Raw genomic sequence first — 25,334 nt, 5'->3', positions numbered from 1 at the left:
TTCTTATTTCTCAGTTCTACCCAAATAACTTCCTTGGATGTATTTCCAGGAATATCCTCCCTCAGCACAGCTATAATGCTATCCCTTTTCAAAAATGCCACTCCCCCTCCTCTCTTGCCTCCCTTTCTATCCTTCCTGTAGCATTTGTATCATTGAACATTAAGCTGCCAGTCCTGCCCATCCCTGAGCCATGTTTCTATAATTGCTAGGAGGTGAGTCTCACAATGCAGGATTCCAAACCTCCTATGTATTCTCATCGCGATAGTATTTATGTTCTGAAGAAGGGTCACTGGACCCAAAACATTAAACCTGTTTTCTCTCCATCAATTCTGCCAGATCTGCTGAGTTTCTTCAGCAATTTCTGCTTTTGTATTCGTATGGGTAGTCTAGTTCAGTTTATCATCAATGGTAATTCGCAAGATATTGATAGTAGACGATTCAGTGATGGTGATATCATTGAATTAGATTAGATTCCCTACAGTATGGAAACAGGCCCTTTGGCCCAACAAGGGTCTAGATTAAAGTAGTGCTGGAAAAGCACAGCAGGTCAGGCAGCATCCGAGGAGCAGGAGAATCGACATTTCGGGCAAAAGCCCTTCATCAGGAATAGAGATCTTAGCACATCAGCACCACTTTAATCTAGACTCTGGTTTCCAGCACCTGCAGTCCTTGTTTTTACCTTCAGCCCAACAAGTCCACACCGACCCTCCAAAGAGTAACCCACCCAGACCACTTCTCCTACCTTTACCCCGACTAATGTACCTAACCTACACACCCCTAAACACTATGGACAATTTAGTGTGGCTAATTCACCTAACCTGCACATCGTTTGGATTGTGTCAAGGGAAGATGATGGATTTCCTCTTATAGATGGTCATTGCTTGGCAGATTTGTCTCGTGCATGTTACTTGCCACTTATCAGCCTAAGCCTGATGTTGTTCAAGTCTTGTTACATTTGGACACAAATTTTTTGAGTAGCCAAAGATGTAGATGCTGCTAAACATGTTGCAGTCATCAGTGAAAATCTCCAAATCTATTTAGTGATGGAGGGAAGGCCGGGTGATACAGCAGCTGAAAATTGTTGGGTCTGGACACTTGGCCATGAAGCTCCTGCTTTAATGTCCCAGGTCTGAGATGACTGCTTTCCAACAACACAATCATCTTCCTTTGTCCTGGGTATGACTCCAATCAGTAGAAAATTTCTCGCTGATACCCATTGACTAGTTTTTTCTTTGAACCAAGGCTGTAATGAAGTCAGGAGCTGAGTGCCCCTGGTGGGACCCAATCTGAATGTCAGTGAGCAGGTTATTGCTCATCAATTGACATTTGATCATACTGTCAATGAACCCAGGCAACTCAGGTAAATTTAGGCAATGTGCCAGCAGCTCTGACATCCATCATTATGAAGTGCTTCAAGAGGTTAGTAGTGGCACACATTGACTCCTGCCTTCCAGGCTGCCTTGATCCACTATAATTCACCCATCATCGTAATCACTTCAGGCAGACGCCATCTCCCTAGCCTACACTTATCCCTGGAACATTTAGATAACAAGAACACCCACGTCACTCTTCTGTTTATTAACTTTAGCCCCACATTCATCTCTATTATTCCAACTAAACTCATATCCAAACTCCGAGACCTAGGATTCTGCTCCCCTTTCCACAACTGGATCCTCAACTTCCTGATGTGCAGACTGCCATCAGTAAGGATAGGCAACAACACCTCCTCCACAATAACCCTCAACATCAGTGCCCCACAAGGCCATCTACTCAGCCCCTTCCTATACTCATTTACACTAACGACTGTGTGGCCAAATTTGGTGATGACACAACGATAGTGGGTCAGATCTCAAACAATGACAAGACAGACTACAGGGAAGAAATAGACAGCTTAGTAGCATGGTGTAAAGACAAAAAAGTTCCCTCTTAATGTCAGCAAAATGAAGGAGCTGGTCATTGACTTCAGGAACCAGAGTAGAGGGCGTGCTCCTGTCTATATGAACGGTGCTAAGGTGGAAGTGGTCGCAAACTTCAAGTTCCCAGGAGCAGATATCACTAACAATCTGTCACAGTCCATCCACGTCAATGCTACAATCACAAAAACACAGCAACGCCTCTACTTCCTCAGAAGACTAAGGAAATTCGACATATCCACAATGAATCTTACCATTTTTTATATGTGTACCATAGAAAGCATCCTATTCGAATGCGTCATAATTTCCTGTGGCAACTGCAGTGCCAAGACTGCAAGAAGTTAGAGAGTTGTGAATGCAGCCCAGTCCATCACAAAAAGCAGTCTTCCCTCCATTGACTGCTGCCTCAGGAAAGCAGTCAACATAACCAAAGACTCTTCCCATCCCAGTTATACCCTCTTCCACCTTCTTCCAACAGGCAGGAGGTACAAAAGTTTCAAAACACATGCCAACAGATGTAAGAACAGCTTCTTCCTGGCTATTATCAGCATTATGAATGGGCCTCATATATTAGAACTGATCTTTCTCTGCAGCTTCTCTGTAGCTGCAGCACCATATTCTGTATTCTGTTCTATTACTCTGGTATATTTATGTAAGGTATGATTTGTCTGGTTAGCACGGAAAGCAGTACTTCTTATTGTATCTCAGTACATGTGATCATAATAATAAATCAAATCAAATCAAATCAACCCTTCCTTCAAGTATTTCCAGGCATGTGCAGATTAGATGGGTTAGCTATGATTAAAAACCCATTGTGGGGTTACGGGAATGGGGTGAAAGGGTGGGTTTGGGTAGGATGCTTTTCGGAGGATTGGTGCTGATTTGGTGGGCCTCTTCCTACTGTAGGGATTCTATGTTTCTACTTTGCTGACAAATATGTGTGAAATCATGGGGGTGGTTCTACAATATCAAGTAGGGGGCACATTAATACAGCAAATATGTTGGAGATGGCAGGAAGATGATCTTGAAGACTATACTGGGGGTAGAGGGGAAGGGATGGAGGTGATGAATCAGTGAGGAGAAGCTTGCCGCCAATGTACTTAACGGTCAAAGAAATTGCAAAATTATCATGTTAGTCAATATGATTCACTTGATATTATTTTAGGCTAATATTAGGGTGGAGGATAATGCAAAACATGTAAACATTTCAGTTCAGAGAGTAAGCAATAAATTCCAATACAGGAATAGATTCCCACACGTTGCAGATATATGAGGAGCAGGAACCGAGAAATTACTGCCAATGATGTCAGTCTTAACATGATCATTTTGATGTCTGATTGATGTGTTAACACATTTTAAAATAAATCTTACGATGAAAGCCAGCAGGTGTAGGAATCAATGAAGAGTTCATTCACTTATTTTACCAACTATTATTCAGAGGCTAAGGCCTTCCTTTCTAAAAGAAAACTAGTTTCTTAAAAAAAAGTTTATCCTAGACTCTGGGTCTTGGAGCTTTAAAGCATCAGATAGGTTAAGAGCTACCTCAACTTATGGCTGATGAGGGCCATAGATATGAGCTAGTGTAACTAACAGTTCTCTTCTTACTCACCGGTGACTGTTTCCAAATACACTCAGTGATCATTCATTCCATGCATGTATGTTAAAAAAAATTATCGAGTGCTAACCCTTAACAAAAAAAGACAGATTTGGCAATCCTGGGGATGAATTTTTGTGTAGGTTACACACTACATGTTAATGTATAGGGTGTAATGTTTTAGACATTCTTAATATCAAAATTGATCTATTTGGGAGTGCTAGGCTTCAAAACAAATGCAAGAGCCAATACAGCTTCAACATTTTCTCGGGTGACCTTGGGTTATAGGGCACTAGGCTGAACTCACGACTCATTATCCCATCAATTACTCAAACTCTTTCTTTATAGGGATTTTAGCTTCCTCATATTTCTTATTTCTCAGACAATCTACCTAAATTTGGTGTTATACAGCCTATTAATTCCTTCTTGGTTTATCTTCCCCTGTATTATTCTACATTAATGGTGTTCTAACCTATGGAATTTGAACATTGAACCTTGACTTCTCCATTTTAAAACAATAATCCCAATCTTTTTCTGTTACTCCCAGTCTTCACAGTCTGCCTACCAATTGGGAAATTTGAGACTTTGAAAGGGAAATTTTCCCTTAGTTAGCAGCATTGAGATCATTGGATATGGATGAGCGTAACTCACATGATCTTCTGAATGAACTGACTAATCCAAGAGAGAAACATCTGATAGCTCTTGGTATCTATATCTGATTTTGCTTTAACCATGAAGGCATTTACTCCAATAATTTGCTTGTTATGTTGAACTTTGCAATTATTATGAGAAACAACAAGCAAATTGAACAACTGACTCATGTGAATTTACCAGATTCCAGCTGCTGTGTCCTAGAATGCAGGAAAGAAGGTAGCTTTCTTGATAATGTTTATAAAGGAACATTTTTCATTCTGGCATTAAACACGTGAAACATGTATATTGAAACACATTCACAACATGTAATTTTGTAAAATCTCATTCAGAACTTGCGTTTTGTTGTCGCTCCCTTAATCAGTTATTTTATTTTCGTAGGAATTGTCTCGTACTGCCCCAATGAACATGTTCCTTCATAAACTAGGAGCTATAGTACTGAAATCTTCCTGTTGTCTGGACTGAACTTTAGTCTATTGTCGATGTACATTATCAATCTGTCTAAACATAGTCTCTTGTCACTTATGCATCCTCCACTTCCTCAAAGTATCATTGTTGAATGTGTCTTCAGTTGGCTTGGTCCTCCATCCTAGAATTTCCTCTTTCAAGTTTTCTAGCTCTCTTCTTTTACGATGCTCCCTAAAACCCACCTCCTGATACATCTTTATTGCCTGGACATCTGACCACACATCTCTAGAGTGTCTGAGGATATTTGTTAAAGGTGTTACATAAATACAAGATGTTACCATCACAGTTCTTGCATTACAGAATACCAGTGGTCCGTGGATTACTGTTGTAAAATTGACAGGCACAGCTCTGGAACTCCCTCCCTAAGGTTTCCTGATTCCATCTGTCCTTCTGTAGGATGTTCGTTAGCAACCCCCATCCTTCACCAATCATATATTCTTCTTGTGTGACTTAGCATCAAAATGTTTTTTTTGATGCTGTGAGGAATGCACGCTTTCGAAAATACCTTCAAGATGGAAAGAAAGATAACAGAAAACAGAGAATCCAGCAGTAGCACTGCCAAAGTATTATTAACAAGCTTGCTATGTATTTCGAGAATTATTTGTTGTAATTTAGGTTTCCAATTTTCACATTTTTTAATGCTGACTGCCTGCATGAAATCAATGTAATCTGTCAGCAATGACACAGCTATTTGCTTGAATCTCTTGCACAATCACCAAGTGGGTGATGAAGCTATTTTGAGTCAAGCCATTCAGTCAGTGCTTCAAATTAGATTGGGCCTGCAGCATCCAAACATCGCTGCTTCTCTCACTCACTGTCATTCCTTTAGGATCATTGCTGTTTAACAAGTGCCTGTCTGACCAATGATCCAGAAATAAGTTCTGTGACCATGCAGTCAGATGCCTTAACATTTAGCTTCACCGTCAGTTACCCTGTGATTTTATGTGGACCCTGAAATATTAACTGTTTGCACATTCCTACAGTAAGTGTTTGGGCCACTCAATATTATTGCTACTTCCTAGACTTTCACCTTCTTCACATAACTGAAAGCCTGAGAAAATCTGGAAATCCAATGTTATGTCTTCCTCACTACATTCTATCTCTTCTCTTTAAAAGGATAGTAGGGTTTGTGTTTTTAACCTAGGAGTGTTGCAAGTTTCCCACGTCTGGGAAGAGTTTGGTATTCAGGATTATCAGTCATAGCCAATAGTGAAACTCATGAAGTTTTGATGGTGAGAGAAGAACTAATAAATTTTTGGTGGTAATTGTCGAACAGTCACAGCATCATGGGCTGCTTCCAGGTGGAGAAACCTTTGGGAGGAAGGCTCATGTTTCTTTTAAACGCACATGAGAAAGGCAATGAGAAATCACCTCATATATTCTTTTCACTAGTCTATTCCCTTATTGAAATTGAAAATGAGAGTCTCCTGCAGACAACTGAACAGGAAAGTAGGAGACCCTGAATGGGGAGAAATGAGGAGAGGACCTGCTGAGAGACAGATTGCCATTACTACCTGTCCTGGAATATTCAACATAATTGGTGTACAGTAGCCTCATTGACATGGTCATTCCACACGAGTCGCAGTAGACAGTTCGACATTGGGAGAGCACTACAGATGAGCACAATTAAGTTTCTTTATTCAGCAATAACTGATGATCAAGAGCAGGAATCCTAGCTGCTGTTTTTAAACTCTGCAGACAAGGGGCACCGGATTTTTTCGGATCATGTTTCTGGTTGAAAAAGCAAGTTATTTACATTTTTATAGCTCCTTCAAAAAGCCTCATAATACTCCAGAGCCAATACGTTGTGATTTGAGTATATTGCTGTTATGCAGACAGGTTACAGATAAATATGGCAACTAATATACACAGAGCCAGTTCTTCCAGATAGCAAGTGGATGAGCTGAGGCAAGAGAACCTTCCAAGCCATATGGAGATAAACCCTCCAAAAAAAAATTGACAAAAATTATACTTAGCACAAAAAATGGAAGCCTCAGCCCTCTCTCTTCACAGATGCTGCTAAACCTGCTGAGTTTCTCCTGCACTCTCATTTTTTGTATTTCAGATCTCCAGCATCCCCTTTTATTTTAACTGGTGATTCATCGTTTGACTTTGGGTGAAAATATTTGAATGCCTGAAAGGAGAATAATAATAGTCCCTAATGTTTTCTAATACAGACAGTTTAAAATTTAAAAAAAGAGTTCATGACTTCAAGTCTCTGTGAGTTTAAATTGGAATCTAACTGAAGGCAGTTGGTTTCGATATTGAAATATAGTTACTGAGAAGTGGGTGGTAATCGAGAGGTTTAGATGGTTTACATAGATCCTCAGATGCTGCCTGACCTGCCTGTGCTTTTTCCAGCACCATACACTGACTTCTCCAGATTCTGCAGTCTTCACTATCTCCTAATTACATAGAGAAAGGTAGACACTGAGACGCAGGACCTCCTACCCTCGCTAATGCCATGTTTGGAGGAACAAGGACATTTCAATATGTGGAGTGTGGCAATTGAGCACTATGCCACTCTCCCAAGTCTGATAAGTGTGAAGCCTTTCTGACAATTGATGCCATTAATGGTTACTTCAAGACCTCATCCCACTGTTGATAGTATTACTCAGCTACACAAGGAACATGAGAAGTAAGCTTGTGCATTGCTATTTTTTTAGATTAGATTCCCCACAGTGCGGAAACAGGCCCCTCAGCCCAACCAGTCCACACCAACCCTCCAAAGAGTAACTCACCCAGACCCATTTCTCTCTGACTAATGCAATTTAGCATGGCCAATTCACCTAACCTGCACTGTGGGAGGAAACCAGAGCACCTGAAGGAAACCCAGGCAGACACAGGGAAAATGTGCAAACTCCACCCAGTCACCCAAGGCTGGAATCGTACCTGGGACCCTGATGCTGTGAGGCAATAGTGCTAACCACTGAGCCACCGTGCTGCCCCATTTCTCATCTCTTGAGTGATGGTTCATCCTTCAACTCCAGGCATGCCCAACTGAGGGACCAGACATTGGAAGGGGAGGCTCAATTTGATCTCCTATCACCCATACTCCTCCTAATGCTTCCACGCATTTCTGACCTCTGGCCTGGGTCACTCCATGATTCTGAAGTGCCAGTGGCTATCATTGTGATAGAAGCCATTGTATCTTTGGGGATGCCGTTGTGCAAGTGAACTGATGACCTCTGAGTTGCAGACTGCAATCTAATCGAGATTCAGAAAGCTTTTGTCTAGATAAATTGATACCTGAAAATAAATTACAGGCTCAGATAGGGCTCATAGATAGCATTTAAGAGCTACTGGCAAAGAAATATAACTTGAGCTTTAAAATCACCAGAAGGTTTTGAATACATTGGTTGATGTGCAAAAGCACAAACAAGTATTTGGGATTGGTTTTAATTGATTTTCCTACAGTTAATATGTTGCCTACACTCCCATCTTTTGCATAAAAGCATTATTGATTGATGTTATTAGTGCTTGTTTATCAGGCTATCATTAACATGTGAGGGAACAGAAGTAACTTGTACAGACTTACTCAAGTGGCATGGTTGCACACCTATTCCCGCATTGTCTTGCGAACTCGGCTGAATGAGCAGGTGCCTTTGGCATGCTCAGCTTGCAGGGATGTCAATGGCGTGAGTCCTACAATGATTTCTGGAAGCAGTGATTGACTCAGCCTGATGGAGCAGCCAGACTCCTAATACCCTATAAATAGAGTCGGCTTATTCTCCCAAACATAGAGCAGCAATAGAATCAGCTGTCGGCATTTTCCCTGAGCCTGAAAGAGTCACAGACACAGCTGGGAGCAGGACTCCTTCCACTATTACTACTACTAGGACTCAAGCTTTCAACTGGGATTCGGCAAAAAAAAAGGCAAAGAAAACAACATAGCGAAGAGAAAGATTTTGGTAAGTAGTGTACCTCATGTGAGTTGCTAAGAATATTCTAAGCCCTTTTTATAAAGGGCTTTGTCTTCAGAAGATGAATGGACAATGTGGAATGAAAGTGGTGCTCAAAGTTTAAAATATAAAATTGCAGGTTGATTGTTCACTTTACATCATCTTTAATTTTCTTTACCACGATTTCAATGCTGATTCCATGATAAGCCTTATTTGTGCGATTAGACCAAATTCATGCTCATAAAGGCGTAAGCATTAAAAGTAACGTGTTATGTGGTACGTTGCCCATTGAGGATTAAGGTTAGTTTTATAATCCAGTTCTTATTTGAAGAATGATATTTCTCAGCTAAATGAAGGGTTAGTCCATTTTTGCTATTCGACACATCAAGCTTAATCTGACAAGCCTTGTTCTATACACTACCTTCCAACTTTTATCAGTGAAATCTTTCAGTAGCAACTATATGAAGCGTTAAAAAGATTTGATATAAAGTATTTGTTGTTCGAAAGTCCCATATAGAACTGGAGTTTATTGACTGGAGATGCATTTTAAAAAACCTTTTCATGGGATCTGGGTGTCAGTGGCAGGGCCAACATGTATTGCCCCATCCCTATTTGCACTGCAGAAAGTTATTGCCCTATCCCCAGTTGCCCTTGAGAAGGTGACAGTGTGAGTCAAAATGTGTGGCGCTGAAAAAGCACAGCAGGTCAGGCAGCATCCAAGGAGTAGGAGACAACATTTCAGCATAAGCCCTTCATCAGGAATGATAGTGAGCTACCTTCTTGAACTGCTACACTCCATTTGGCCTTGGTGTGCACACAATGCCAAGAGGAAGGGAATTGCAGGGTTTTAACCCAGTGATATAGGTGTGAACAGGGCTCAGGGACCCCTTGCAAGGAGCCTTCAGAACTCTCTCCTATTCTGTCATTTTTCAAGTGTTGTTGTCCTTTTCTGTACTTATACATGCTCAAAAACCTTTTCCAGAAAAGTAATTGCAACTTACAACACAATTACAGATAAACCAGAATGGCCAATATAGGTGCTGGATGTTGTTCTGTAAGAAGGGCAGGATGACATACTGTAACAAAGGCTAAGGCCCAGACATTGATAGTCACTGGTAATTCCAGCAATGTGCTTGCCTTCTCACAAGAGTGAGAAACTGTTGTCAGTGGTGGGGTAATTGATTTCTCCTTTGTAAAAGTGCTATTGAGAATTATAGATAAACTATCCATGTGGCTTAGAGATACCTATTAAACTCATGATACAGCTAAATCTGTGGGACTGTGATTTAGTTTACAAAGAAATTGTATCAATATTGCCATGACTCAATAGTTAATACAATATGTTAGCTGACTATTTCCTCTGACCTGAAAATAATGTTATAATTCTTAGATCCACTGTGAGTACTAGAATTACAGCTGAATTCAAACCACATGTATTTGAAGCTCTCTAGTCTTCTAATGCATCACAAAGTGAATTTAATAAATGTCATAGACCTCTAAGATCATACAATAAGATAGTTCCTTTGTCTATGTTATAAGACTACATTTTAAAAATGTAATGAATTAGTTGCTAAGAAGTTTAGCTATCCACTGGATGCGATAGAGGTTACATAAATTGGGATTCTAACCTTAATGCATTATAACAAGATTAGCAAAACAGTAGGAAACCAGCTACCAAGGAAAAAGTAGAAATTAAGGGAAGGAGTTCAGAGGCTAAGGCAAAACAGTAAGGTTTAGAATAAGCTTAGCATATTGGAAATGAGGTAGCAAAGGAATAGGTTTAATAAGAGAAGTCCACAAAAGATATAGTCCGGAGAAGAGCAAGAAGTAAAATGTAATTAGCTAAACTGTTTTTTATAATTCTTTCAGAGGGTGTGAGTAGTGCTGGCAAGATCAGTATTTGTTGCCATCTATAATTATCCTTGACCTGAGTGGCTTGCTATTAAAAGGCAATTGCATTGCTATGGACCAAGAGTCAAATGTATGTGGTAGCTTTCCTTCCCTCGAGGGCCTGAGTGAATCAGATGAATTTTTACAACAACCAATGATAATTTCATGGTCAACATTATTGAGAACAGCTTTACATTCCAGATTTTATTAATTAAACTTCAATTGCAGCAGCTGCCAGGGTGGGATTTGAACTCATGTTCAAATTAGCAGTCGTGATGTGATGATCTCATGGTATTATCATCAGACTATTAAGGTAGAGAGTCAAAACGTGTGGCGCTGGAAAAGCACAACAGGTCAATCAGCATCTGAGGAGCAAGAGAGTCGACATTTCGGGCATAAGCCCTTCAGCAAGAATGCTGCCTGACCTGTTGTGCTTTTCCAGCACCACATTTTTGACTCTGATCTCCAGCATCTGTAGTCCTCACTTTCTCCCATTAAGGTAGAAACACAGATCATGTTCTGGATTTGAATTCCACCATGACAGATGATGGAATTTGAATCCAATAAAAATGAAAATGAAACCATTTTTCCATAAATTTGAATCCAATAAAAATGAAGATGAAACTATTTTGTCATTAAACCATTTGTGATATCCATTTTGGAAGGACATTACCTGGTTTGGCCCATGTATCTGGCTCTAGAATATTGTTGACTCTTAACTGCCCTTTGGGCAATTAGGGATGGACAATTAATGCTGGGTCCAGCCAGTATCATCCATATCCTATGAATGAATAAAAATAATTAGCCTGGGATTCCCGTTAACTAGCTCATGGCCATCATGACTACACCAACATCTCCCATGAAGAACATGGAGCAGAATGTGCTATCTGTGACATAGGAGTAGAGGAACTTCTAAAGTAAATCCCAACATGGCTTCTCCAATGTTTGAGAGTTTTGGAATTGTTAGGGATGAAGGTAAAGTTAAAAATAACAAAAGCAGGTCTGATAAGTTGAGATGACATTAGTGTGTGTGTGGGTTTTGTGAGAATCACTAACAAGGCTGTCTAACATAATTTGGCTGGTTCTGAATGTAAAAGATATGTATCAGTTGTTGGAAACATATCATTTAACAGTTCTGGAGGATTGAAAAGTGACTCTCCACTTTATAATTAAGATAGAAAATGCAATTTATCTCAAAATGCCCTCCATTTAAGATTCATAACATTGAAGATTTTTTTCGGTTTTCAAATTTTTCTCTGCGCCTCTGAAGACCCAAGCTGAGACACAGTCCTCAAGGTGTTGATAATCCTCCTGTGCATAGCCAGTAGTTGTATGTGAGTGCTTGCTGCACTCTATTTACTGAGTGAGCCATTGATTCCAGTTTTACTGGAGTCCCTTGATGTCACACTCAGTCAAATGTGCCAAGGGCAGTCACTCTAACTTTAGCCCTGGTGTTCCCATGCATCTGCCGCTCTTGCCATTTCGAAATGGTACTGGCTCTGGATTTGGAAGGTGCTATCTCAGGAGTTTCAGTGAATTTCTGCTGTGCATTTTATACATGGTAACACTGCTGCATGAATGAGTGTCGATATTTTCTCCCTAATCCCTATTGACTCCAGTTCTACTAGGGCACCTTGGTGTCACACTTGCTCAAATGCAGTTTCATGGGCAGCCCCTCTCACTCCCACCTCTGGAATTGGCTCTCTTGTCCACGTTTGCATCAGGTCTGTGATGTGGTAAGGAACTGAGTGGCTCAGGGAACCCAAACTGAGTGTCAGAGAACAAGTGCTTTGAACCTCTCCCCATTATCCATTGACCTTATAATAGTCATGCACATTCTCTCTCCCCTTGACTGCAACTATTATCATTCCCATACCCACTCTGACCCGAACCTTTCCTGTTATATGCACAACCTATACTGTACAATTTGAGAGTCCTCTTTGAGACTATCTGATACCCAAAAATGACTCGGGAACTTCCATCCGTACACATCCACATCCCACCTAACCCATTGCTAATCAGTCTCCGATTCTTTCATCCACTGACCAGCACCCGCTGTCCAACTCAAAGACCCAACCATTGAAAGCACCAATCCTGCCCTTTACAGTCTTCTACCCAAGATATCCTCTCCTCGACTCATCGACATGGTCACCACATCTAGGAAGGTAGATCTATCTCTCCCACACATCACAGCACCCTTGTCTTCTCTCCCTGCCTCAGACAGCCTCCCTCATGAGGCTACCCCTGCCCTTGTTTCTTCTTTCTCTCACTGGCTCAGTCCTAGCCCTGCCCTCAAGCCTTTTGATTGCTGCCTGTATCACAGACTGTTGTTGGACCAACACTCGCCAAAGAGGACCAAGCTTAGCTCCTCACTCAAGTTCCAGCATATACATGACCTCACCTGCTGCACTTACAAGCAATTGTGAACCTGAAGCCAACAATTTTTGGCTTGCAAGTAACTTACTTTGAAAGATGCACTTAATTCTGCTGCAATTGTCTTTTATTGACATAAATGCAAAACTTCTTGGTTTCTGCCAGTGGGAAGATCGATCAACTTGCCTTCAAACTTCCAAGTACGTAACATCATAGTTTAATCCTGTTTTTTGGCCTCCTGTACAATTAATTTTCCTGGTCTGCCAAGCTTCCCATGGCTGGCAGCAGCACAGGATTCTGCCCCAGGTTTGGGGACTGGATCTTGAATCCATAACCATCATCCTCCCAACTGCCATCATCAAGTCAGAGTTTAGGCATTTTAAGTAGGAGAAAGGCTTGACCTTTCATCTACTGCAAAAGAATCTCCAGGAATTTGTATCGTGAGAGTGGGTTGACAGGTTAAGGAGGCTGGAGCAGTGAGTCTGAAATATTTTGAAGCCAAGTAATTGTTTCATGTGCAGAATCTGTCCAGCTTCACCAACTGGATTCCATTACTCCGCAAACAGCTGTGACTTCAGGGGAACCTCTTTCAGATTCCCTTCCAAAAATAGTGACTTCACATTCTTGCAAAATGCAGACAATTGTCGGGAGCTTTGATGGACATTCTTTCTGATGCATGATCACTTGCCAATCAATAGGACAATGCTCAGTTTTCCTACTTTAAAAACTGATAGTTAATAACTGATCTAGCAGTCACCAGGCAGAAATCCACTTTGCTGTTTTTAGAGTCATGTCTGAATTTTGCCCACAATTATGACACAGGGCATTGATTCCTAATGCAGGGCCTAGGCCTAGCAACAGTATGAAGGCGACAGAGCCAGGATTAAAGGCCAGGCCTTTATACCAGACCACAATTATAATGGCACAGGCTTGTTATACAGGACCACATTACCAGGCCAGACCTGTGAACAGGACAACCATCTGTGCAAGATTGTGCAGGGCCAGATTGATGAAAAAGGGTGAAAGTTGATGATTTTTGGACAAAAATTAATAATTAAGGCCCAAATTAATAATGCCCAGGATGCCGGAATAAGGCTCATGCTGGAATAAAGCCCAGATTCCAACAGGTAGTAGGTTGAGCTATGTCAAAAGTAAAGAGATGTCACCCAGTTTGAGTTATGAAAGTGTACTGATTCCATGACATTTCACTGATGTCCTGGGAAAGAAATTATATCAAATCTGTATTTTTGTCTCCCTTTCAATATTTATGTTTCTATTTCTCACTTTTTTTGTTTTTGTTCGCATCTCATCTCATATGAATAACTATATGTATGTCCTGATTTTTTTTCAATATTTCAATATTCTCAGTCTACCTTAAAATCATACAGTCCACACTGACCCTCCAGACAGTGTGCCACCCAGACCCATCCCCTCACCCTATCCCTGTAACCCTGCATTTCCCATGACTAACCAACTCAGCCTGCACATCCCTGAACACTATGGACAATTTAGCATGGCCAATCCATCTAACTTACACATCTTTGGACTGGGGGAGGAAACCGGAGCACCTAGCAGAAACTCACACAGACATGGTGAATGTGCAAACTCCACACAGACAGTTGCCAAGGATAGACTTCACCAGTTTCCTCATTTCCCCATCTCCCACCTTACCCCAGTTCCAACCAGCGAGCTCAGCACCATCCTCATGACCTGTCCTACCTGCCAATCTTCCTTCCCACCCATCCGCTTCACCCTCCTCTCTGACCTATCACCTTCATCCCCACCTCCATTCACCTATTGCATGCTTGGCTACCTTCTCCCAAGCCCCACCCCCCTCCCATTTATCTCTCCACCCTGGAGGTTCCCTGCCTCATTCCTGATGAGGGGCTTTTGCCTGAAACATCGATTTTCCTGCTCCTTGGATGCTGCCTGACCTGCTGTGCTTTTCCAGCACCACTCTAATAAGGATAGAATCGAACCATGGTCCTAGGCACTGTGGGGCTTTTTCATTTCTATATGTTTGTCTGCATCAATAATCTATCATGAGTTAAGTTAACTTTGGCAAATTATCCCAAGATGTCTTCCAATATTTTAAAATATCTTCACACCTCCAATATCAAATGCACAGAAAGTCGTGATGTAACTTCTAATAGTGGTTAGACCTTGTAATCTGTTCAAAGGTGTTATTGCATACCCCTGGAGAAGGTGGGTCTTGAAGCTAGACCATCTAGCCCAGAGGTAGGGGGCCTACCATTTCACCGTATAAAATCCTCGTTAAACATCTAAGTAACCACTTATTTAGCCCAGCTCAGTTAGCCAGTGTTTGGCAAGATCATTAACTGAAGCATTATCCACCAAAGCACAAGCTGTCTCTGCAATGACCACCAGCAGGTAACTGAGCTGTCAGTTAGTCCCTTCTTTGGGTTGCCTTTTTCAACATGGCACATTGCACTAAAATGGCTTTGCAATGTAATGCTCCATCTTGGTCAACTCTTTCTTAGCTCCTTACTACCTGAAGTATTCAGTGAAAGCTGTCTCTGAATTTTTTATGCGAATAATTTCAATGAGATTGGTGATATGTCAGATGCAAGGGAAAAACTTTTCTGGCACCTCGCATCACTGCAATTGCTATGTAGGCCAAAATCCAAGCTCCTCCTCCTTTCTGGACCTGTGACATAAGGTGTAATTTTTACCACCGTTCTCAAAACACTGGCATGTGTGCCCCACTTTAAAAATAAACATTCTACTTCATGTTTGGTGGACACAGAGCGTTATGCTGTTAAATACAATATACTTGAATACAGTTGGCAAACTAAGAGGATTACCCATAATTAGTAATGAGATCACCCATATTGTTGCTGGGCATTTGTCCCATACGTCTGTTTTGGGCCAAGATAAATCTATTTTTCAGTGCAATGTCTGAAGTTTTCCCATCAGTGAGCTGGACATCTGTGTTTATTAAGTTAGTCATTTTTTTCCTACTTAATACTGTGGCTCATGATGTGAAGGGATAAATTGTTAAGTCCAATCTGCAGCATTTAGTAGCACTACCACTTCTTGGCTGGAAGTTTCTGTCTTCAAATGCAACCCCATGAGTTTAAGCATGAAACAGTGGTTTATCAAGGTAAAACAATGTTAAAATCAGGTGAGATATTAACAATAATGATATAAGACTAGTCGTCTGTTTAAGAGGATGTTGATTTCCTGGCACTATTTGAATAAAGGATATAAATTGTTACATAAATGCAATAGATTGCCCAATCTAACATAACATAGACCCCTAATGCTATCTCATCTTTTTCCCATCATCCATCCATTTGTTTTCTATCCCTTCACCATTTCCATCAAATCCTCTATTCCATGTACTCTTATGCCTGTGTGGTAAACCTGGCAGTGCAACATCCACCTTAGAGTCCCTCTCTTACAAGAATGAGGGAGTGTGGATGTAAACAGTACCTTACACATCCTTCAGGGCATCCAAGACAAATATTTTGAGGTAATCAATCGCAGGTAAACAAGTACTAGCTCAGTGAAGGTAATCTAAATTACGAGTCTCACACAAATTGAGCACTTCATTCTCGTATTGAAGGAACATTGAACTTTAAGTGTGTCATTTTTGAGGTGACATATTAAATTAAGGGTCTGCCTGATCTTTCAGGTCACAGACATGGTAATGCTTGATGAAGAACAAAGTCAGAAGTCACACAACACCAGGTTATAGTCCAAAGTGCTGCTCCTTTGTCAGTGGCCTTCACCTGACGAAGGAGCAGTGCTCTGAAAGCTTGTGATTTCAAATAAATCTGCTGGACTATAACCTGGTGTTGTGTGACATCTGACTTTGTCCAGTCCAGTCCAACACTGGCACCTCCATATCATGATGAAGAACAAGGGAGACCAAGGTGATCTATCTCTCTAAAAATTAGCTGTTGTGTTTGCTAATGCAGCAACAATTACATATCAAAATATTTAATTTTGATGTCCTGCAGGCAGAATAAGTCCCAGTTCTATCTCTTCTGTGAACAGAAACTCCGAGGTGGACTTCTCAATAAGTTAGATTGGAGATTGGAGTCTCAATTCACTAAAGGTCTCCACATTTTTTCTATTGCAAAAGTATACTTTTTATTGCAAAAGTATACTTTATTCAAAGAGGAAATCTTTATGTACATACACAGTTACTAAAGCAGTTCAGGACAATTCAGTTTTTCTTAACACAGAAAAAATAAACATTGGGGCTTGACCTTCTCAATAGTTGCAACTCCTCGAAAGGCAGTTCTTGATTATGCTGGGTACTAGGAACCATTTACATTGAGGCATTGAGAGGGTCTGGTGGCTGAAAGGACCCCTGTTGTGCTTGGCAGAAAGACTTTAAATGATAGTCTTTCTCCACTGCACCCTGGTAGCAGCTGCCCAAGCATTGCTGCATCCCTCAGCCCGTAGTCCTGGGCCTTGGAATATGCCAGTGTGTAAGACTTCGCCAGGGTCAACTCTTTCAACTGGAAGACCAGCAGGTTTCTGGCAGACCAAAGTGAGTCTCTCACTGAGTTGATGGTTGCAGTGGATGTTTGTCTGAAGGTGTATCCCAGGGAACAAGACCGTAGAGCACAGACTCCTGCATCACAGAGCTGCTCGGGTCGAACCTCACCAATAACCTCTGCATCTTTGTCCAGACTTCCTTTGCAAAGGCACATTCCAGAAGGAGATGTGTGACGGTTTCTATCCCCCCGCGCAGCCACGTCGAGGGCAGCGTGCCGTGGCACAGAGAGGCAGGGTATGTATAAAGGATGTCACAGGCAGAAGCCTTCTCAGTTCAGTGCCAGCCAAGCAACATCTTGGTGCTTGTTAGAAAATTTGGGTGATGAGACAATATGCCAAATGGCAGCTTGCTCAGGATGCACCTGATAAGGTCAACCCTCTTATTGTCCTGAAGGGTCTCAAGTACACTATGTGCTGACTGCTTCCTAACAGACTTGTGGTCAAAGATGTTTTTCTTTACAAATTTCTGCATAAGGGACAGATAATATGGGATAGTCCAACTACTTGGAGGGTTCCATGGCACTGACCTATCCTTTGTAACAGAGGGAACAGGTAGGTAGTGATACTTGGTGCTTGCATACCGAGGGTCTGCGCATAGCTTAATGCAACCACACACAAAGGTAAGATGGCATTGGGTAAGTTCTTACCCCCTTCGTCCAGCACTTTTTACATGGTATCCCTTCAGATCTGCTGTCCATCTCTGATCTCCAAATGAAATAAAAGGTCTTTACACATGTTAGACAGTCAGCCAGCTCGACAATAAAAGCTTGGAACCAGCCTCAGTCAGTAATGGGACATTTATTAAACAGAGTGACTATACAGCAGATCCTGCGATTATGTATTGTAAGTAACTTAAGGCCCTAAAGCCAAGCTGACAGCGATTCCTGTAGGGATGGATCAGAATCTCTTCCTGTCCTTGTTCCACACAATGGGAGGGCTGGCATTCCCTTTGCTTGAGGTCGTTGTTTGTTCAGTGTTGATAACTCCAGCGACTGACACATTGTTGGCCAACAATTCACAGCTTATCCATGCTGAGTCTGCAGCCCCCTTCTGTGAAAGCATGCAATGATCAGTAATTAACTCATAGTAACTGTTCGGAGCCATGCCGAAAAACTTCAAAAGAATCGGGAGACACTTGGAGGTGTGTACGTTGACGAGATCGAGAGTACAAGAGTGTGAGTTCGCTACCTGTACCATTACCCCATGCTGGTGCAAATTACTGGGACCAGGTAAGGGGTAGGGATCTTGGACTTAGGTCCATCCATGCATATCTGGCCCAAACTATTTCAAAAGTGTTGGAAAAGTAAATAACCTTACTGAGACGAGCGGGGAAAGGGCATTCAAGAGCATTTGCGATGGAGTGGGTAAGTATGGTGGAGTCAAGTGGTAGCTGAAGGTGTAAGGCAACAAGGCAACCTATTGACAGCGTCTCCTACATTTAGGGAGGCCATATTGGCTGAACAAACTGAAATGAGAGGAGCATTGCAATATTGAAACTGGATTTGCTTCTGCAGTAGGAGGAAAGTGTCAGAGGGGCAACAGGTGACCTAGAGTTTTGCAAAGAAAATGTTTTCTTAAGTGGATCAATCTTTTCAGCCACAGAATCAGAAATTGCTGAAAGAAAGTCAGCAGGTCTGGCAACATCTGTGGAAAGAAAGCAAAATTAATGTTTTGGGTCCAGTGACCCTTCTTCGGAACTGATTGTAGCCAGGAAAATGTTGTTTTTGCAGAAGATAGGGTGAGGATAGGGGGTGAGGAGTAAACAATAGGTGGAGATAGAGCCCAAAGAGAGAAGATGACAGTTGGACAGATAAAGGAGTTGATAATGATCAGCCTAGGAGAATGAATAACTGTTAATGTGGACTGTTAGTGGCTAACAATGGGCTGTGTGTAATAACAAATGATGTAATAACAAGACTTGTGTGGGGGTGGGGGGAGTGGGGAAGGGTGGGAGAAGCTGCCTCAAGCCCTGAAATTGAACTCGATATCGAGTCCAGAAGGCTGTAGAGTTCCCAAGTGTGCATTGAGCTTCACTGGAGCATTGCAGCAAGCCTGAGACAGACATGTTGGCCAGGGAACAAGGTGGTGTGTTGAAATGGCAGGCAACTGGAGGCTATGGTCTTTTCTATGGATAGAATGTAGATGTTCTGCAAAGCGGTCACCCAGTCTATGCTTTGTTTCCCCAGTGTAGAGGAGATCACATTGTGAGAAGTAAATGCAGTAGGCTAGATTGTGTGAAGTGCAGGTAAAGCACTGCTTCACCTGGAAGATGCGTTGGGTAACCAAGGAGGGAGAAAGTAAAAGGGCAGGTGTTACACCTTTTGTACTGGAAGACAAAGGTGCTGTAGGGGTGTGGGGGAGTGTTTTGAACCTTCTAGACACAACATCGAGTTCAACAATTTTAGGGCTAGAGGCACCTTCCCCAATCTCCTTATCCCAAGCCTCACACACCAGGCCTTGTCCACCACGTGGTCTGCTATTATGCACAACCTATTGTTAGCCACGAAGAGTCCACATTAGCAGCCATTCATTTTCCAAGGCTGATTATTATCAACTCCTTTGGTTGTCCAAGTGTTCTTCTCTCTCTTTGGTCTCTGTTTCCACCAATTGTTTACTTCTTACTCTCTCATCCCCCTACCCTATCTTCTGCAGAACAAAAGTCCTTTTCCTAGCTACATCATTTCTAAAGAAGGGTCACTCGACTAGAAACATTAACTCTGATTTCTCTCCACATATGCTGCCAGACCTGCTGGGCCTTTTCCAGACATTTCTGTTTTTGTTTCTGTTTGCCAGCATCCGCAGTTCTTTTGGGTTTTTTTTTGATTAATGCTTTTAGCCATCTTTTATTCTCCCCCTGCTTCGCCCTCATCCACAGCTCTCTTTCAAAAGCCACAAAATTTACACCTTCCCCGAGCTATCTCTAATATTGTTCACACTTGTTTTTTTAGTTTTATGAAGCAAGTTCGAATGAGGGGGCAAATATTTAAGTTGTACGTTTGGGATCAGTAGAAATATAGTTAGGCCGAGTGGGAGGACAAAGTCGCAGCAGATGCTGCCCCAACTGGAAAATTATGAAGTTGTCTATTTCAAATCTGAGAAAAACAAATTGAAACATCTTCTTGCTGTTGAGAAACAGTGATAAGTGGAGCAGCGAAAAGTTTAGCGTTCCTTGTGAGCAAATCACTTAAGTTAAGTGCACAGATGCAAAAATGCAAATGGGAGTAGTTGTTGGTTATCTGAAGAGGTTGGAATGTAACTGAGAGGAAGTTATGCCTTAGATGAACCTCCATGTCCTAAAGAACTCGACTTTACCTCAGCATATGGCTCACACCTCTCTTCAGGAATGTGAACCGGATGGATCAAGATTGTGCAGTGGAACTTGAAAACATATTTTCAAAATACAAACAATCTGCCGAACACCTTTTATGACATAATCTTGTGAAAAATGTCCTGTAATTTGACTGGAATTTCTCATCTTGCAGAAGACAGGAGGTTTTGGATCTGAGGGCAGCCAATACTGACCAGCAGACAGCCAGTAGAAGGACAGGAGGCCAACTATCCCAGTGCTTGAAATATCTGCAGCAGACTCTACAAGTGCAGCCTGTGAGTACTCAGCATTCCATTCATTCTCTCTTATTCTCTGTCAAAACCATAAAGGTCAAGAGGACAACCCAGCCAGACCCTGACACTGCTGCATTGCTTACAAAGGCACAAGTGTTCTTAAAGGGGTACCTTCACAGAAAAACATTTGGCCAATTCTCTGACTTACTTGCCAATAGCCAACCTGCGTCAGTTCTATTATTGCGAATCATAAACCAAATTGGAAAATTTAAATATTTTAGGCTGTCCCCTTTGGAAAAGGTGTTGTCTGATCTGCTGTGCATAACTTTTTTTCATCATTTTGCTTTTGCATCAGTATAATAGTTATATTAGTTCCCTATTTATTAAGAAGCTTTAGACCAGTAATCCATAATTTCAAATCCCATCACATAATTTGAGAATTTGAATTCAGTTAAAAATTCTGGTATGAAAAGATGAACTGTGACTGAATGGGTTGAATTGCGCCATAGAGTCATACAGCACAGAAACAGACACTTTAGTCCAACTAGTCCATGCTGACCATGTTCCCGAACTAAGCTTAGTCCCACTTGCCTGCATTTGACCCATATCGCTCCAAACCTTTCCTATTCATGTACTTATCTAAATATCTGTGAAATGTTGTAACTGTACCCACATCCACCACCTCCTCTGGCGGTTCATTCCACATATAAACCACTCTCTGTGCAAAATGTTACCCTTCATATCCTTTTAAATTTTTCTCCTTTCATCTTAAAAATATGCCCCTTAATTTTGAACTGCACTACCCTAGGGAAAAGATCCTCGCTATTCACCGGAAAATCAATTGGGAGAATGTGGCAAGATCAGAAGAATGAGATTCTCGACATAAAGACAGAATGTTCAGATTCGCACATAAAGTTAAATTGATAAGAATCACATTAATAAGTGGCTTATTTGAATACATTAGCATCTCATTATTACCAATGTAGGCCTCATTTATAAGCAGTTGGCTATTCTTCATGTCAAGAAACTAGACAGTGAGAATTCCCGACATGAAATCTGAATGGCTCCAGCTCACCTCTTACTTTTCCAGTCTTCCATCTTGGCCTCAATCCCCAGTATGTTGGGGCACCAATTAAGAACAAGATTAGGCCATTCAGCCCCTTGAGCTTGTTCTGCTATTCAGTGAGATCAAAAGTAACCATCCTAACATCATCCACCACTTTGGCTGTAGATTCCTTCTTAACCTTAGCTAGCAATAATCGACCTCAGATTGAAAATGTCTAACTGACAGGATCTACTGCTTTTGTGGGAGGGACAATCATACACCTTTGCGTGAAAAATCATTTTGAAGTGCAGTATGGTCTGGCTCTGATTATAAGATTCAAAATAGATTGCTCTCTACCCTATCAATTTCTTCAAAATCTTAAAAAATATCTCTATCAAATGACGCATTAACCTTCTACATACCAAGAAACACATGGCTAGTTTGTGGAATTACTCCGTATAATTAACTCCTGAAATCCTGGCAATATTTGGTTAATTTAGTTTTGCATTCCTTCCCAGGTCGGTAAATCCTAAGATAGTAATTTGGTCATACAGAACTTGGGTATTATTGATAAAGTATAGATTTTGTGAAATATTTTTGCCTGCATTCACCACAAAAATTCACATAAAAATAAATTCAAAGGGAAGACCAACAGTTATACCACATGAGACACAATGCAACACATTTGTTGTTACATATATTAATATGCAGGTTCATTACAGTCAAAAAGACCAAATGACCAGAAGACTATAGAACATAGGAGCAGACATTGGGCCATGCGGCCCATTGAACCTCCTCCGCCATTTGATCATGGCTGATAGGTTTTACAACCCCATTTTCCCACTGTCTCCCCATAACCTTTGATCCCCTTGGCAATCAAGAACTTATCTATCTCTGACCTGGCCTCCACAGTCTTTTGTGGCAATGAATTCCACAGATTCACCACTCTCTGGCTGAAGGAGTTGCTCCTTATCTCTGTTCTAAAGGGTCTTCCATTAAGTCTAAGCATGTGCCCTTGGGTCCTCATCTCTCCTGCTAATGGTTTCCCAACATCCACTCTGTCCAGGCCATTCATTATTCTCTAAGTTTCAATCAGATCTCCCCTCATCCTTCTGAACTCGATCAAGTTTAGTCCCAGAGTCCTCAAACGTTCCTTATATGTTAAGTCTTTCATTCCTGGAATCATCCTCATAAAAGTCCTCTGGACCGGCTCCAGGGCCAATACATCCTTCCTGAGGCATGGGGCCCAAAATTGCTCACAAGACAACATGTGCTTTGCTTCAAATCAGCAAAATAGATAATAGCCATTCAAAGGTTCATTCCTCAAGGGTAATGTCCTGACACATCAGAGATTACCTATTTGGTTTAAAATTTAAACAAGATGTGAGGCAGGTTTTTTTTTTACACAGAGAGTGTTAGGTGCCTGGAACGCACTGTCAGAGGAGGTGGTATAGGCAGATATGATCACAACACTTAAGAGATATTTAGAAAGACACATGAAAAACAGAAATTAGAGGGGTATGGAACATGTGCAGACAGATAGGATTAGTGGCATTTTGGTTGGAGCAGACATGTTGGGCCCAAAGGCCTGTTCCTCTGCTGTGCTGTACTGTTCTATGTTCTAAGCCTGGCAGTTAACTGTCAGTCATCATTACCACAAAGGATAGAACAAGTTTGGAAATATGTTCCTATGTCCTATGTTCCTAATTGTTGCATTGTCCATAGTAATGCCATAACTAACTTGATTCCACTGGCCATTAATCAACAGTCTGTTCCCTGCAATATAAATTTTAATTTTCCCTTTGAATTGGTATTCTTGTGGGATTGTCCTGAGGAGAACAAATTGAAAAGCTTTGGCAAAATGTGTCTTTGTTTCAGCAATGTCCAACAATAGTGTGCTCAATGTTCTAAACGCTCTCCAACCATAGGTACATATAACTGCAGCAAAACCTCTTCCCTATTATAATTTAGTCTTCGAGACAGAGTTACATATCATTAGCCATTTTCAATTTTTATTTGCATTTTAGTCATTGTGCAGTCAGAGCTCTGAAACCTTTTTGAACCTCTGTCCACGGCCCATAATTTTACACCATTAAAAAAAGATTCAGAGAAGGTTCACTAGGATGATCCCCTGTATAGGAAATTGGCTGATGAGGAAGGGCTAAGCAGGCTGGGACTCTGCTCATTGGAGTTTAGGAGAATAAGGGATGATTATATTGAAATATATAGAATTGTTAAGAGGAGGTTGACAAGGGAAATGCTGAGAGAATGTTTCCCTCATGAGAGAGTCCAGGATGAGAGGGTATAGTCTCAGAATAAACAGGTGCCAATTTAAGACTGAGATGAAGAGAATAGTTTTCTCTCAGAGAGTTAAGAGACTTTGGAACATCTCGCCACAGTGAGAGAGCTGTGTATAATAATCAATGCTGAGATAGATAGATAGGTAGATAGATAGATAGATAGATAGATAGATTCTTGATTAGTAACAGAATCAAGGGTTATGGGCAAAGGGCAAAAAAGTGGGCGTGAGGAATGTCAGATCAACCACGGGGAATAGTGGGACAGGCTCAAGGCGTTGAATGGTCTACTCCTATTCCTATTTATTATAGTTGTTATTGTCTTACCTATCCTTTCTTTGGTCCAAAATAGAACATCTTCTGCATAGCTATATTAAAATCCATCTTTCTCAATTTTGTCTACATAATTGAGCAAAATCTCAATGTAATTTTATGTTCCCAACTTCATAAAGTCATTTAAAATTTCTGCTATTGGCAAATTGAATTACAGTACAGCTTTAAATGCACTTCAAAATGCTAAAGTGTAATGTATAAGGTGCATGATAGTGAAGCACCTTAAATAAGTGCAAGTATTTATTTATTACATCAAGTATGGGCTAATATTGGTTACATTATCACAGATAGTATTGGACAACACATATTTTAATGGGGCACAAAAAAACTTCACTTTGATTTTTAGAAGCTGGGTCCTGTTTGCCAATCAAGTTACTGGTTAACTTGAAAACTTCCTTCAAGGAGAAAATGTTAGCTCTATGATGTTCTGATTCAATGGAATTTGTTAAACATCAGTGACTGATGAATGTGCATTCATTACATTTGTGCCAAGCTATTTTTAACCTGTTCTGCCTGTTTTTTCTGGATCTAAAGTGCTTTATCCATCTTTCTACATGAACCTGTTCAATGTTTCCCTTGTTTAGTGGCAGCTCTTTGGCAGCTCTGTGTAGAATCAGGCCGTCAAGCAGACTGCACCCTACAGCAGTGATCAGCTGCTGCTATGCTTCATAAATGTAATTTCTTCACTAAATAGGCGACTGCATCCTTTCACGATGCTCGCATGACACCTGTTGAAAGGAAAATGCTATTGCAGGGTATGGTAACAAAAGGGCT

The 25,334-nt window shown here is 41.2% G+C and overlaps 1 protein-coding gene across 2 annotated transcripts in view; it reads left to right on the top strand.

Annotated features, from left to right (window-relative positions):
• Positions 1 to 8,381: 8,381 nt before the first annotated feature.
• Positions 8,382 to 25,334, top strand: part of LOC140476979 (xin actin-binding repeat-containing protein 1-like) — a 31,199-nt gene continuing 14,246 nt past the window's right edge. For both annotated transcript variants that reach the window (XM_072570030.1, XM_072570029.1), the window contains exons 1-2: positions 8,382 to 8,537; positions 20,807 to 20,927. The gene's annotated coding sequence lies outside the window, so the exon portion shown is untranslated. The remainder of the gene's footprint in view (positions 8,538 to 20,806; positions 20,928 to 25,334) is intronic.

Source organism: Chiloscyllium punctatum, chromosome 5 (assembly GCF_047496795.1).
Source record: "Chiloscyllium punctatum isolate Juve2018m chromosome 5, sChiPun1.3, whole genome shotgun sequence".
In the NCBI taxonomy this organism is placed as follows: Eukaryota; Metazoa; Chordata; class Chondrichthyes; order Orectolobiformes; family Hemiscylliidae; genus Chiloscyllium; species Chiloscyllium punctatum.
This window is presented reverse-complemented; position numbering and strand designations above follow the sequence as displayed.